The sequence below is a fragment of the Canis lupus genome, unplaced genomic scaffold (genome assembly GCF_011100685.1).
Source record: "Canis lupus familiaris isolate Mischka breed German Shepherd unplaced genomic scaffold, alternate assembly UU_Cfam_GSD_1.0 chrUn_S1686H1880, whole genome shotgun sequence".
In the NCBI taxonomy this organism is placed as follows: Eukaryota; Metazoa; Chordata; class Mammalia; order Carnivora; family Canidae; genus Canis; species Canis lupus.
The window spans coordinates 62,478-77,098 of NW_023330534.1; the positions used below are offsets into that span (position 1 = coordinate 62,478).

Below are 14,621 nucleotides of genomic sequence, written 5' to 3' on the forward strand. Positions count from 1 at the left end.
GGATGGAATCCCATATTAGGCTCCCTGATCAACACGGAGTCTGCTTCTCCATCTACCCCTCCCCACTGCTTGTGCTCCCTCTCCTCTCCTCTCTCTCTCTCTCTCACTCATACTGTCTCTCAAGTAAATAAAATCTTTTAAAAAATTAGCAAAGCCTATTTTAAAAATTTTATTATTAAGTATTAGACAAATTAGAAAATTAAATGTATATTTTGGGGTTTTTTTGTTTTTTTTTTTAATTATTTATTTATTTATTTATGATAGTCACAGAGAGAGAGAGAGAACCAGAGACACAGGCAGAGGGAGAAGCAGGCTCCATGCACCGATTGGGATTTGATCCCGGGTCTCCAGGATCGCACGCTGGGCCAAAGGTAGGCGCTAAACCGCTGCACCACCCAGGGATCCCTGAAATGTATATTTGAATTCCAATTCAAAGATGGTAAAACAAACTTCATTTGAATTTTTCCTGAAAAAAAAAAACACATAACTTCTGAATGTGCAATATTACTAAACCAAATAATAATGTTGGAAAGGACTCTGAAATGTATAGATCCAAATGATCTGTTCCAGCTTCATTAAGTACTGAGTTCAGTTTTTGTATCCCAAACTATTGTTGAAGCATGAAGTTCACTATGTTATTTGCAGAGATTAACTGGCCATGAAATCATCAAAATTTAATCAGCATTTACATTCATAATATTAATAGGGATAAATTCAAAGCAAGTTACCTGAAAAACTACTGAACAAAAAAGCTGACAGAGGCAGATAGGTATTTTACATATAAACATTATTATTTTCCAGTTTTTCTTATAAAGTAGCACTTTGATTTTGTAAGACCAACAAACTAATATCTAACACGTACATTTACCATGACATGTGTGAAAGACATTTTGTATACTTTCAGGTCTCACATTTTGGTCTTTCATACATTTTGAATTTAAGTAGCAGCATTACTTACAATAGCCAAGATACAGAAGCAGTCTAAGGTGTCTATCAATTGATGAATGGATAAAGAAGATGTAGTGTATACGTATATACACAACGGAATATTATTCAGTCATAAGAGAATGAAATCTTGCCACTTGCAGCAATATGTATGGAGCCAAAGAATATAACACTAAGCAAAATAAGTTACAAAAAGACAACTACCATATGATTTCACTAATATGTGGAATTTAAGAAACAAAACACATGAGCAGATGGGAAAAGAGAGAGAGAGAGAGAGAGAGAGAGAGAGAGAGATACAAATCAAGAAACAGACTCTTAATCAAACAAATTAATTGGTGGTTACCAGAGGGGAGGAGGCTGGATGCTATGGATTAAATAGGTGATGGGGGTTAAGGAGTGTACTTGTCATGGTGAGCACAGGGTAATGAATGAAAGTATTGAATCACTGTAATGTATACCTTAAACTAATGTTATCTACGTATGTTAACAGGAATTAAAATAAAAACTTTTTAAAAAGGAACTTATAAAAATATAAAAGAGGGAAGTTATCACCAATCCCTTATTATTTTAATACAATGCTTTGTATTTTTCATTAATTAGATCAATCAATGATAGATCCACGGATTTGAATCTATTTTTAAACATTTTTTCATCAAAAAACTTGCTTAAACTGAAAAGATTTATACTATAAATTTTTAGGGGAGTATACTTCAAAAACCAAGTATAACTCTACATTTGGATAAAAATTATAAATTAGTATGCTGAACTTGCTTTATAATCTCCTCTCCTACTTTTATCAACATGCACCTCTGTCTCACTTCTTTGACATATATTTTTCAAACAAACTATATAAGAGGTTAAATATGTATTACCTCCTGCAAGTAGTGAGTTTATAATCCACTCTAGATTTGGTAGTAAGTACATAACAAGCACTTTCACCACAATAAAAACTGTAAATATTGATAGACCTCTTTAAAGTGGACCTAAAAATATTCTATACAGAGAACTGCTATTTCATTCATAAATTTCTGACTAGGTGTGATGTGTAAGGACACAGTGTTAGTAGAGCAAAACTGATTCTTGTAGCTCATCTCCAGTCTGTTCATTTTTAAGGATCAACAAGTATATGTTTTGTGAATATTTTCTTTTTTTAATGCTATGTTTATTTTGATCTATTGGATATACTTTTATCCTTACCAAACCTAATAATGAAAATTGATATGTTCCATGTTTTGTTTTCATTTTTCCGGAATTTCAGTTTCTTGTTGGATTCTTCAGAAGTATTAGTTTATGACAGATGAGAGGGTAATGATGCTTTAGACATGATTTTAGAAGCACTGATATAGTTCATATTCCTACACCGTGTTCTTCCTGTAGTCTATCACTTCGAGCACACTTTTAAGGTTCTCATTTGTACTTTCCTTTCTCAGACCTAAAGTTCTTCAATTGCAAGAAATTATCTACAGCTATTTCTGGATCATAATAGATGCCTCAAACACAGTATAAAATCAATGACTAAATAGTTACATAAATAATTATTACAAGTATAACTGTAGTAACACACTCATTCATACAATATAAACTCTTCAAGGCTACAATATCGCTAAATTTAAAGTAGGTAATTCTAAATGTATTTTGATATGTGACAGTATTAAACAGAATTGTCAGGGCAGTCTTGGAGCATAGTAATTTATATGCAAGTGCAAAATTATTCTCCAAAATACAAATGGTATTTATCTTGCTATCTTTTGGCTGCTGTGACTTTGGGTGACTATTATTTTCTTCTTCGAGCTCTGCTATATTTCTCATCATTCTATAATGTATAGCTGATATCTTAGCAATAATGATACTGGGTTCAAATACAGCTTCAATGTAATATGACCACCATATCCACTTAAACATGACCTTTTGTTATGTTGCACATATTTTATGTAACACATATTATTAGATATAGTAGGAAAATACAAATGTAGCTTCCTCAAGCATCATGTGCTAGTACCCAAGTTAAATAAAATACAGAACAATTATCATACTTTCTGATCCATTGCTTATCAAGAAATATTTACTTTTATATTACCTATTATTAGGAATTTACTGATTACCTATTATTAGGAATGTAATTACATGTAAAATATATGTAATATATTTGTGTATATATACATATGAGTGTGTGTGTGTGAGTATATATATATATATATATATATATATATATATATGATTAGTAAAGCAGATGTAAATTCCTGCCCATGCAGGCCTTATATCCTAGGTTGAAAACTGAGACATGCACAATAACTTTTTCTAGAATGTTCGAAAAGGACATAGTGTCAGCAAGTTGACCTATAACACTTTTGGATGATCATTTTGTTGGATGAGTTCTTTTTACCATTTTGATTATTTTGGTCTCGTCTAAAACACAAGGATAGCACACTATCACTTGATATACAAAAATATGCTTGAAGTATATTTTTTTCTGCACAAATACAGTGTGGTTCCTCTACCTTGTAGTCAAAATTCTCCATAGAAGAGTTCTCAGAATAGAAAACATTGCATTGAGGTTACTTAGCATATCATCTGTCATACTTACGTAGACTTAAAAGAGGGGAAAGAAATCATACACAATGTCCTCAGAAGACAGCAGTCCACCTTTCAGCTATTTGAGAAATAGAATTATTATAAACTTAATAAAGTATTCTGCAGTTATATATTCCAACTAGCTTAAATTATTCATTTCATATCCTAGTACTTCCCCCCACATATGCCACTTTATGGTTTTAAGCTAGTTGATTTATAAAAATGTCATCAACATAGTGCAAATTAATGATTCCAGTGATACACATTTGCGATACCTTAGGTATGTGACAGGCAATTAAAAAAAGTTGTATTGATTTGTCTAAAATGTTAAATGACATAATAGCCATACAGTAAAGTATTGAATAATTTAAGTAAATCAATGTTTTCTGAATTTTGTAGGAGTACAAACTGTCTTGGGTGCTAAAGTAAATCAATATAATAAAATAAATATGAAGCAGTTTATAATGACGAATGTATGGGTTGATAATAACCAGAGGTAGAATCTGATTTAGCCATTGTAACAAACAACTTCCAGGCATCTTTTGTGCACTATTCCCATCAGAAAACATGGTATTATATAGTCAATTGATTTTAGCACTTAAATAGCTTTTCATTTGCAAGACACCTAGCCTCAGTATAAGCTAAACCTTTCCCAGAGTGTCATTAGTTATGGCTTGATTTAGAATGATAATACATATTTACTACCATTACAGCGATTTTGTGTGTTTTATGTGTAATGTAAATAATGTTACATTTTATGAGGAAATGAGAAATGTTCATTTGTTGTTCTCCTATATTTGCAAGATTTAGGATTTAGCATTTTTGTACTTTCACGGATCTCTTTTTACCCTCATTTCCAATGGTAAATCCAATGAAAAATATTTATTTTCATGTAGCTAGGTCTGTATGCATTTTTTAGTTTCCCATTTTATTTAGAAAATAGAAGCATAGTATTATATGCGTATGTAGGGACATATTTCTCCTACATAGTGTGTCTTTGTGATTTACTACAATTTGAAGACTAATGAAATCTTTGGACCCTTTCCATAGAAAAAAAAAAAGAAAATATGAATGTAGACATAAACACAATGCTATATATAATTTAAGAGAATTCAGATTTATCCCGAATTCTTTTCACATTCATACACAAAGAGTAACAATTAAAACATGGAAAACAGCCATAATTGCAGTGCTGGAAACTTTAAATACTTCAAAGTTGTAGCTAGACTTAAAATGATGAATATAGATAATTGCTAAAAATACTTTGCCCGTAATTTGTATTATCCCTTCACTATTAATTCAGAAAAAAGAAAATTCCCCAGGAAAGGGCAACGATGTGAGAACATCACTGAGAAAAGATAGGTAGAACAAAAAGGAGTCATTCCTGAAATAGGAGATCCAGAGTGGACAAAGGACAACACCCAAATTACAGAAAAGGAAATACACACACACATCTCATTGAGACCTGCTAGAAAATCATGGTGGATTAGGTATGGGCCATGTTGCCAAACGGAAATTGGATGGATTATTTTATACTGACCTTGGTAAAATGATTTGGACTCTGATACAACCCTCTTCTGCAAACTGGGGATACTAATATGATTTATTTCATGCATCTGATGGTTAATTCCATACAAAGTATTTAGTTAAATTCCTGGCATACATTTGGTAGGAAGATTGTGACTAAACTCAGAGTGTGCTTTCATTTCTATACCAATTCTGTTTGTTATACGAGTTGTTCTGAACTCAAATGTGGGACATCTTGGAGATAGGGAAAAGCCTTAGAATGTTTGTTTGGAGGGACAACCAGGCTAATCAGATTTTTTATCCCTCACTTATCATACTAAACAGTAGGCAACAGAAACATCTACCCTAAGGGAAGGAGGGAATAATGAGGACCCTTTGGCCAGAAAGCAGAAAAGAACCCTGTGCAAGAGACACAGATTAATCAAAAGGTTCCATGCTCAAAGGTCCAGTCATAGATAGGCATACCATCTGGAAGTATATATCACCACACATGCAGCACCAGACCTGGAGGCAGGGTATAGTAAGCCATATGTAGTACTCTCAAAACAACCTAATGGGAATCTCAGATTCAAAACAGGAATATAAAACCAAGAATCAGCAAAATGTTCAGAAAAGATAATCTCGTAAACGTAAGAGATCAAATTCAGTAAACAGGTAATAATTTTTCTATAACAAGAGTTAATGTATAAAGCAGCAGATAAAAATATTAAAATAAATATATAAAAAAACAAGACTGATATGAGAAGGCCCTGCATCCATAAGATAACATACTAGAGATTTTTCAAATGAAATATTTTATTTTAGGAAAAAGAAAAAAGAAAAGCTCAATATTGAACTGAATAGGAGAATGAGAGGAGAATGAAAAGAGACACTTAATGAGCAGGCAAATAAAATGGGACCATGTTCCCAGGGAAAGGGCAATGCAAAGGGAGATAAAATCATGAATGAAGAGTTAATAAGTATAGAAATCAAATTATAACTTCTCGAAGGAATGAGCAGAAGGCAGGGTAAGAAAGGTGAAAAGAGGAAAGTGTCACTCATTTTTAAAAACATACAGAGAAAAGTTAAAATGCTGACTAAAAAATACCAATAGTATAACTATGACATTTTTAAGGAAAAAATGTAAATAAAAGCATAAAATATTAGTGTAAATTAAATCCTCAACCCTATCCATGAACTCGAGACTCATAAAACCAGCTTCTCATTTAACAGCTCCATCTGCATGTCTGATAGATATCTCAAATACAGCTTGTTGAAAACAGAACTCCTGACTTTATCTCCATATAGACAAAATCTCTCCATCAGCCCTCTACATCTCAGTAAATGGAAACTCAATGGTCGGCGGCTAGAACAAGGATCTTAAATGATCTCTGACTCTTCTCTGTCCTTCAAGTGTATATCCATTCCAACAAAAAATCTAATTCGGACCTCATTCCAAAATATAGGCAATATCCTACCAATTCTCAACACCTCTATCACTTGTGCCTTTTTTCTAAGCTACCATTTTTGCTTACCTGGATATTTATTTTACACAAATCTCATATTAGCCATTCTAAATCTAAATCCAGTAAAATCTTCTCTGCCCAAAACCTTCTAAAGACTCTTCATTTCACTCTAAATTAAACTCAAGTCTTTTAGAGCTTGCTGGTTTCTACATGGTTTGGCCTTTAGCCACATTTCTGACCTCATCTCAATTATCTTCATCCTACCTGGCCTTTTTGTGTTTTTGACCATGCCAAGTGCCATTTACTTTTTTCATAGCTTCCGAATTTTGTTTTCGGTCTGCCCCAAATTTACTTTGCTCATCTCTTGGCTTCACTTGACAGGGATCATGAGTAAGTTCCAGACATCAATGGATGTCCTTCCCTTCTAAAACCCATAGCCTTGCCACTGTCATCTGTCTCAAATATGATGGAATTGATTTCATTATGCCCTCTCATCCTGTGTAAATAGGTGATCACAGGAAGCCTAAACCTTCATTTTACTAGGCATCTTATGCATTCCAATCTACAAATTGATTAAATCTTCCTTATTCTCATCACTTTAAAGCCTTCCCCAATTCCTGAACTCTTTCTATCATGCCTTTTGAAATGACCAATCATCTGCAAAATCCACTTTGTCTTCATATTTTCTCTGAACACCCTTACTCCTTTTGTTCCATTAAACCTGCACTCTGCCTGAGAGGTCAGTGCTTTTACATAGTCTTTATACATAGAAACTGTTCTCTATGCCACTGAAAAGATGTTGAACCGTTGGGTCTGGATATAAAAAGGTGTGTTTCCTGTTCTTCATTCCATCCTTAAAACTATTATCTCCTGCATTTCCCTAAAACTATCTGCATTTAAAATTCTTGTTAGGGCAGCCCGGGTGGCCCAGTGGTACAGCGCCTGCCTTCAGCCCAGGGCATGATCCGAGAGACCCAGGATTGAGTCCCACGTCAGGCTCCCTGCATGAAGCCTGCTTCTCCTTCTGCCTGTGTCTCTGCCTCTCTCTCTCTCTCTCTCTCTCTCTGTGTGTGTGTCTCTCATGAATAAATAAATTTTTAAAAATCTTAAAAAATAAAATAAAATTCTTGTTATTACTTTATATTTCCAATTATGAAAATTATTGTTGCAGTTTCCCAATACCTACATTATTAATCCTTATTTTTGGATGACTTCAGTTCCCAATTCACTGTCATCCTGTTTACTGGTTACCTGTCTTTTTGGGATTTCAGTATGTGTATAGATGATCCTTCCAACACCTTCACTTCTGACACCTTGAGTCCTCTCCCTTGATGTTCCTATTCTTCACCCTACAAAAGCAACTCACCACAGATCTTGTCCTTAGAGATTTCTGCATATCTTTCATCTCAATTTCAGGCATTTCCTTCTCTGATCCTTGCCAACTAGCATTTGAGGTCACTTCTTTCAAGATCTAGGCTCCAGGGACATCTGGGTGGCTCAGCAGTTGAGCATCTGCCTTTGGCTCAGGGCATGATCCCAGGGTCCGGGATCAAATCCCACATCCGGATGCCTGAAAGGAGTCCGCTTCTTCCTCTGCCTATGTCTCTGCCTTTCTCTGTGTGTATCTCACGAATAAATAAATAAAATCTTAAAAAAAAAAAAGGATCTAGGCTCCAAGAATCTCTCTACACCATAGGGGCTACAAATGTTACTGCATTTCCACTGCCTCTTACCTATTTGGTGTCTTCTTGTCTTTAGCCATCTTAAATACCATGGTCAATCAATAAATGTTTCTTTTACCAATTCCTTGTCTCTCCCCTCTTTTTTTTTTTTAATTTAAACTCACTTGGAAAAAGCACCACTTCTGAGTTAAACCCAATTGTCTACATTTATTTCTGCATTCTTGCAACTAATCAACTTTACTTATGTGATGGCACAAACCTTAGGAGCTTTTAGGCTGTCCAACAATCACACAACTCCAGGTCCTTCATCTCCCACTCTCCTAGATGGCTCCTTTACTGTCTTTGCTCTCCTCAAAAATTCTAGCTCTCCTTCCTCCCTTTTCCCTAATTTCAGGAGATGTCCTGATTTACCCTTTGCTGGTTTAATTTCAACATTAAAAAAATGTTCTACAGAATCCCACTACCACACATACCCACTCTCAGGATCTGCACCTTATGTACTCTCTTTCCAACTGTTACTTGAATCAATTGTCAAAGTACTATACCAACTGAATCTGTTTATTTTCTAGATAGAATCTCCTCTGTCCATTTAAGTTTTATGCTCTAGCAATTTTTTATTCTTCCTTCCTTACTCTATATTTTGTGCAATTTTATTCTCAGGAATATAACACACACACACACAGTTCCTTTCTACATACTAAGAAACAAAACAAAATGAAATGGATAATACAAACTAGCTTGATGCCATTTCTCTCAGGTCCCACACAAGTTATTTTCTCCCCTTTAAAAATATCATCTTTAAGTAGGCTCCACACTGGGAGTCAAACATAGGGCTTGAACTCACAACCCTGAGATCAAGACCTGAGCTGAAATCAAGAGTTGGATGCCTAACTGATTGAGCCACCCAAGTTCCCCGCAAAATATCTTATTTCTCTTAAATTCACTCAGATTTAGCTCTTCGAGTCACCAAAATATGGTTTCAAGGGCAGGGGGAGCCAATATTAGGGATATTTTTACAACATATCCTTCAAAAAATAATTTATGAACTGGAAAGGATACAAGTAGATTCAAAGTTTAAAGGAGTAATAGAGACAAGGAAGAAGTTTTAGCATTGGAATAATCTACCTCTCTCATCATACTTGTCCAGGCCTATTGTGAAGCACATTACTTGGCTTATGTCAAACATCACAAAAACAGAATAGTATTTGAGTTTTTATACATTTATTTATTGTACATTGTTCTTTAGGGGCTTTGAAGAAAAAAATGTGGGTATATTATCAAAATCAGCTAAGAAGTCAGGTGAAATCCTCATTTAATTAAATCATGCCCAGGTAGACAGATTGATGAATATGTGTGAATTTATACAGAGATAAACAAAAAAATAGTTCTAAAGATTGATCAAAAAAGTTTCATATGAGGTCAAAAGATTAAAAATGTATGACAAATAGCATTTTAAGTATAAATATGTAACTTCATTCACAATGCACACAAATGCTCCTCTCCACTGCTCCACTGTTCAGTTGCTTTGTGTTTTCCAACAGCCCAGTCTCCCAAAGTCCAGCTATTTATTAACATAAAGCCATCAATCAGAAAGTTCTACTATCACTTGAGAATGAAAAACGTAGCTCCAAACCACATTTATTTACATATAAAATACATCTTGCTTTTCATGCTGTCACAGTCATGGGAGAGATTGTGATCTATTTAGTCGATCGTTTCAACTTAGTTCTATTGTTCAAAATTCTCAGAATGTAACACTAACTTTGTAATATGCAGTATGGTGAATAATATCATATTAAATACGTCAATGACAACAAAAAATTAAAAGTAAAAATAAATGAATTTATAACTTACACTTTTACTTATTATAGATAAAAAGAAAACTGTATTATTAAAATACTTTTGTCTTCCCAAATAGTTTGGGAGTTGGAAATAGTCCTGGTAAATATTCTCATTTGTAAAGCTCTAGTCTTTATTCACATCTCTGTATGTTTTTTGTTGTTTTAAATGGAAGTGGATTGGGAACACATTTTAAATTTAATTTTCCTCTTAAAATCACAGCAAAACTATAAATCCCAACAAAGTTAGAAAATATGTAAAAAAAAGTAACATTTTTACTAACATTGGTTATAGGATTATAGATACATTGACAAAGGCCAGGAAGACTGATGCAATTATCTATGGGAACAAATTAGACAACTGTCTGATAAATCTTTTAATTGAAAGGCACATTGAGTTCCCAGACATAAACACATAGACATGAGTTTTCAAAGTTTTTTTTTTTGAGTTTTCAAAGTTCTGATGAAAAATGCATAATTCTAAAAGATCTACGTTTTGAAAAATACACAAAAAAATTGGACAACCATCAAACTTGTACTGACAATACAACTTGGTACAATAAGAACTCAGTGATAACTGTTAAATGTTAAACAACTGGCCAGGTTGCAGTTTCCTATCATCTGAGAGATCCTGAAGGACAAACCACAAACACCAATACACAGATGAGAGTGTTCAGGCTTAATCTCTATGTCCAGATAGGCTCTCCATCTGGGTTCATTTGCAGAGGAAATTGATGAAAAGTAAAAACACTAGAAACCTCCTTTTTCTTCTTCTTTTTTTTTTTTTTTTTTGGCTAAAAAATGTATTGTCAGGTTGTAAAAAGATTTTATTTATTTGAGATAGAGATTGAGAGAGAGAAAGAGCAAGAGCCAGGGAACAGAGGGAGAGGGAGAAGCAGGCTCCCCACCGGGCAGGGAGCCTGACTCTCAGGGCTCCATCCCAGAACCAGGAGATCATGACCTCAGCCAAAGGCAGATGCTTAAACAACTGGGCCACCCAGGTGCTCCTAAAAATGTTTTGTTGCAGAGACTACATGTCTGCAGAAGCCTGTGAGTGTTCTATCCCAAAACTGCATCAGGAAAACTTTAGCTGCAAATGCTCTGTAGATCTCATAAAGGGTACAGAAGACAACAGAAAAGGAAGGACCACTTAGCCCAACAAATTTCAACTGTGAAGGACATAGGGATTTGTCCTAGAAAGCAGTACAGGGCTGATATATGGATTTACCAGGGGATTTACCTCTCTGCCTTTGCCTAAAGGCTTCATAATTCTGACCAAGCGAAATAGGATAATAGCTCTTGAGCAGTTGTTCAGTGTTTTATTTCTGTTTACCCTTTTTCAAATTGTATGTTGTATTGCGATTGCCTATGTTAACCAAACCACTGCATATTTGGCATGGGGAGGGGAGTGTGTACAGATAAGCTGCCTTTGTTTTTTAGTTTGTTTGTTTGTTTTTAAGTTGAGTTTATATATGGTCAGACCACTTGGTACTATAATTGACCATGAAAGAGAAGACCACACATTAGCTAGAAATCCTGGGATGGGTGACAGAATGGAAAGAACTTTGTGAATTTTGCGTGTGAAAAGAAAGATATGCAAGTATTCTTATCTTTTCAAGAGCAAGAACTGTGGCAGAGACAGCGAGCTGCCCTCTAATAACCTCCTCTCGCAATATAAGAGTATTTTGTTGAGCAATGGTCATCCAGCTAAAGCAAACTTTTCCAATCTCTCTTGCGGCTAAGTATGGCTCTATGCCTAAGTTCAGACCATTGCACTATAAACATAAGAGTTGTCAGGGTTCTTTCCCTAACAGAAAGAAATCCTCCCTCTACATCCCAGCCTTCCTCATCGCTTCACTCCTCATGCATAAATCACAATATCATAGAGGAAACTGGAGTAGACATATTGGACTATGAGAATGAAGCCATGTGTTGAGATAATGGAGCAATGAAACAGAAGACTGACAGTTATGGAGTTGCTTTACCTTATATTTATTGGAGAAACAAACTACCTTTTTTTTTAAAGTAACAATTATTTGGAGTCATTTCTGACTCAGCTAACTCCAGTATCCAAACTAACCTAAGAAAGTATTCTAGGAAAATTAAAACAAGATTCAAATGAAAGGAAGACAAAGGAGGCCCCATGAAGACTGTCTTTTTAGCGCAATTAATCTAATTACATGTATACACTTGAGAAGTAAGAAGATAAAGATGGCTCTTTGATCAAGATAATGTAGTTCCCAATCAAAAAAATAGGTTATAGAAATTGCAATATTTCATATGACTTTTCTATATCCACAAGATATTAACTCCAGGAAAATCACAATACTGTACCAGTAGTTATGGTATGATTACAAAGCAGTCTAACATATGATAATTGTTTTAAGCAGTTGATAAAGTGTAAGAAAGAGAATGAATTGAACCTGAGAGCTTGAACATGCTCCTGCACGTGGTTTAAAGAAAAAGATACATGTTTTCTTACTTGAGACCATCGCTAACCTTAATTATGTAGTTAATAATATGTACATAGCCATGATACTGACTTGTAAATCTCTCCAGTTTGAATGCTGAATGCATTTTAATGAACCCTAACAACAGATTTTTAAGATATAAGTTAATATTATTCTGCTTAAAAATTAGAGACTGTAGGTACAGAGTGTTCAGGTATTTTTTTTCAAGACCTAACTGCCTCCAGAAGCTGGACCCCCACGTTTATTGCCTGTAAGAACGGACAACAGGATGTGTAAACTCAAATTGGTATATTATGTTTTAATTGCATTCTTTAGAACGATGGTACTAATAATCAAATCAAACAAAACCAGATATTTTAAGGTCTTTCTTTAAAAACCTTTTAAAACCTTAAAATATCTGGTGATTTCTAGAGAACAGGCTATCATTTGGGGATTATGGAGGGAGCCTGTTAGAGCCTATATAATTTATTTTTGCACAATTTAATTTTTCTCTTTTACTGTGTAAATATATTATCTCTATTGAAACAAAGCAAGGGTGAAACTCTGTGAATACTTTTCCATGATGAAAGTTGTAAAAGTCTGTTGACACCATAATTTTTATAATTAGACCGTATTGTCAGTCATATTTATAATAACTCCTAAGCTTTCTGTTCTACCTTTCATATACAGGAAAAATACATAGATTAAATTATGATCTAATTTATAATGATGCACTTTAAATGATAGGCAAATCATAATTTTAAAGGCATTACAAATTAAGAGGTGTAATATACTAAAACTACTGCTCACATATTAATGGAAAAAAAGTACTTTTTTAAACAGAGAAAGGAACAAATTAATCAAAGACTGATTCCTGCTGTAAGTTGGTCTCTCAAATAAAAAAAGAAAAGTCTTCCACTAAGCGCCCTGAAAAACGACTAAGGCCAAGGTTCATAACAATGGCCAAGCATTGGTCATGTCAGGCGGGAGGCCGTCCCCTCCCCTCCTAGGGATGTGCACGGATGTAGCTGCTGGACTCGCCCCCCAGGCCTGGTCATGTCAGGCGGGGGTGGCCCTGCTGCAGCCCCGGGCCCCGCCTCGGCAGGTGCTGGCAGGTGTCAGGGTGCCCCGGCCCCAACAGGGGGAGGCTAGCAGAGCCTCCGGGCTGCGGGCTCCAGGACAGAAGAGCGGCCCAGGCTCCCCCGGGTCCCTGCTCGGCTTCCTGGTGCTGCCCTGGGGGAGGCGGAGAAGCCCCCCCGGCCCCCCCGCAGCCCGCCAGGCCCCGCCAGGCTCCTCCTGGGAGCACCCGCCGGCGCTCTCGGGCCTGCCCCGGGGCTGGCCTGTGGCTTCTCTGGGGACGCAGCCCTCAGCGGGCCGCCCTGCGCGGGGAGACCGAGGCGGCGGCCCGGGGCGCCGGGGGCCCGACAGCCCGCCCCGCCCCGCCCCGCCCGGGACCAGCCCAACGACCCAACGGCCGGCGTCCTGCGGGCGCGAGGGGCCCCTGGAGCAGACGGGGGCGGGGGGCGCGGAGCCTTACCTGCCGCGGGAGGGGATGCGCCGCGGGGAAGACCCTCGGGAGCCCCGCAGGCAACCGCGGCCTCTCGGGGAGCCCCGCCCGCTGAGCCGGGCCCTCCTGGGGGGTGCAGGGCCCGCCTGGGGCCTGACCCGGCTGCGCTCCGGCACCTGCGGGTCGGCGGCGAGGGCGCTGCCTGGAGCCCCCCCCCCCCAGCCCGTGGACCCCCGCGGGCGCCTTCGCACCTGCGCACTGCGGCGGGGGGGGGGTGCGCGGGGCCACAGGAAGCGGCCGAGCCCCGAGGTCCCTGCACCTGCACCTGCACCTGCGCCGCCTCCGCGTCTGAACCCTGGTTGGCAGCTGCCCTCGGGCCCCCGTGCGCCCCCTCCCGGGTGCACCTGCTGCGGGGGGGGGGAGGAGAGCGGGGCGGAGGACCTGGGCGCCCGCGCGCAGCCACACGCAGGGACAGTGACTGCGGAAGGGCAGGTGTGAGGAGCTGCAGGGGAGCACCTGCAGGGGACGAGGGTGCACGTGGCCGGAGGGCTCCCAGGAGCATCGGCGCCTTCCTCGGGCTCGCCCGGGGCCCCCAGGACCAAACGGCTTCCATCACCCCCCTTCCGTCCCTCGCAGGGCTTGAAGGGGTTGGA

General features: G+C 37.8%; 1 long non-coding RNA gene across 1 annotated transcript; it reads right to left on the reverse strand.

The window, feature by feature from the left end:
* Nucleotides 1-327: 327 nt before the first annotated feature.
* LOC119869005 lies at nucleotides 328-14,120 on the reverse strand. The gene is made up of 3 exons (XR_005386965.1): nucleotides 13,999-14,120; nucleotides 3,533-3,598; nucleotides 328-466 (listed from the first exon to the last, which is right to left on the reverse strand). It is a non-coding gene; the product is annotated as an uncharacterized LOC119869005 (long non-coding RNA).
* Between the last annotated feature and the right edge of the window lie 501 nt (nucleotides 14,121-14,621).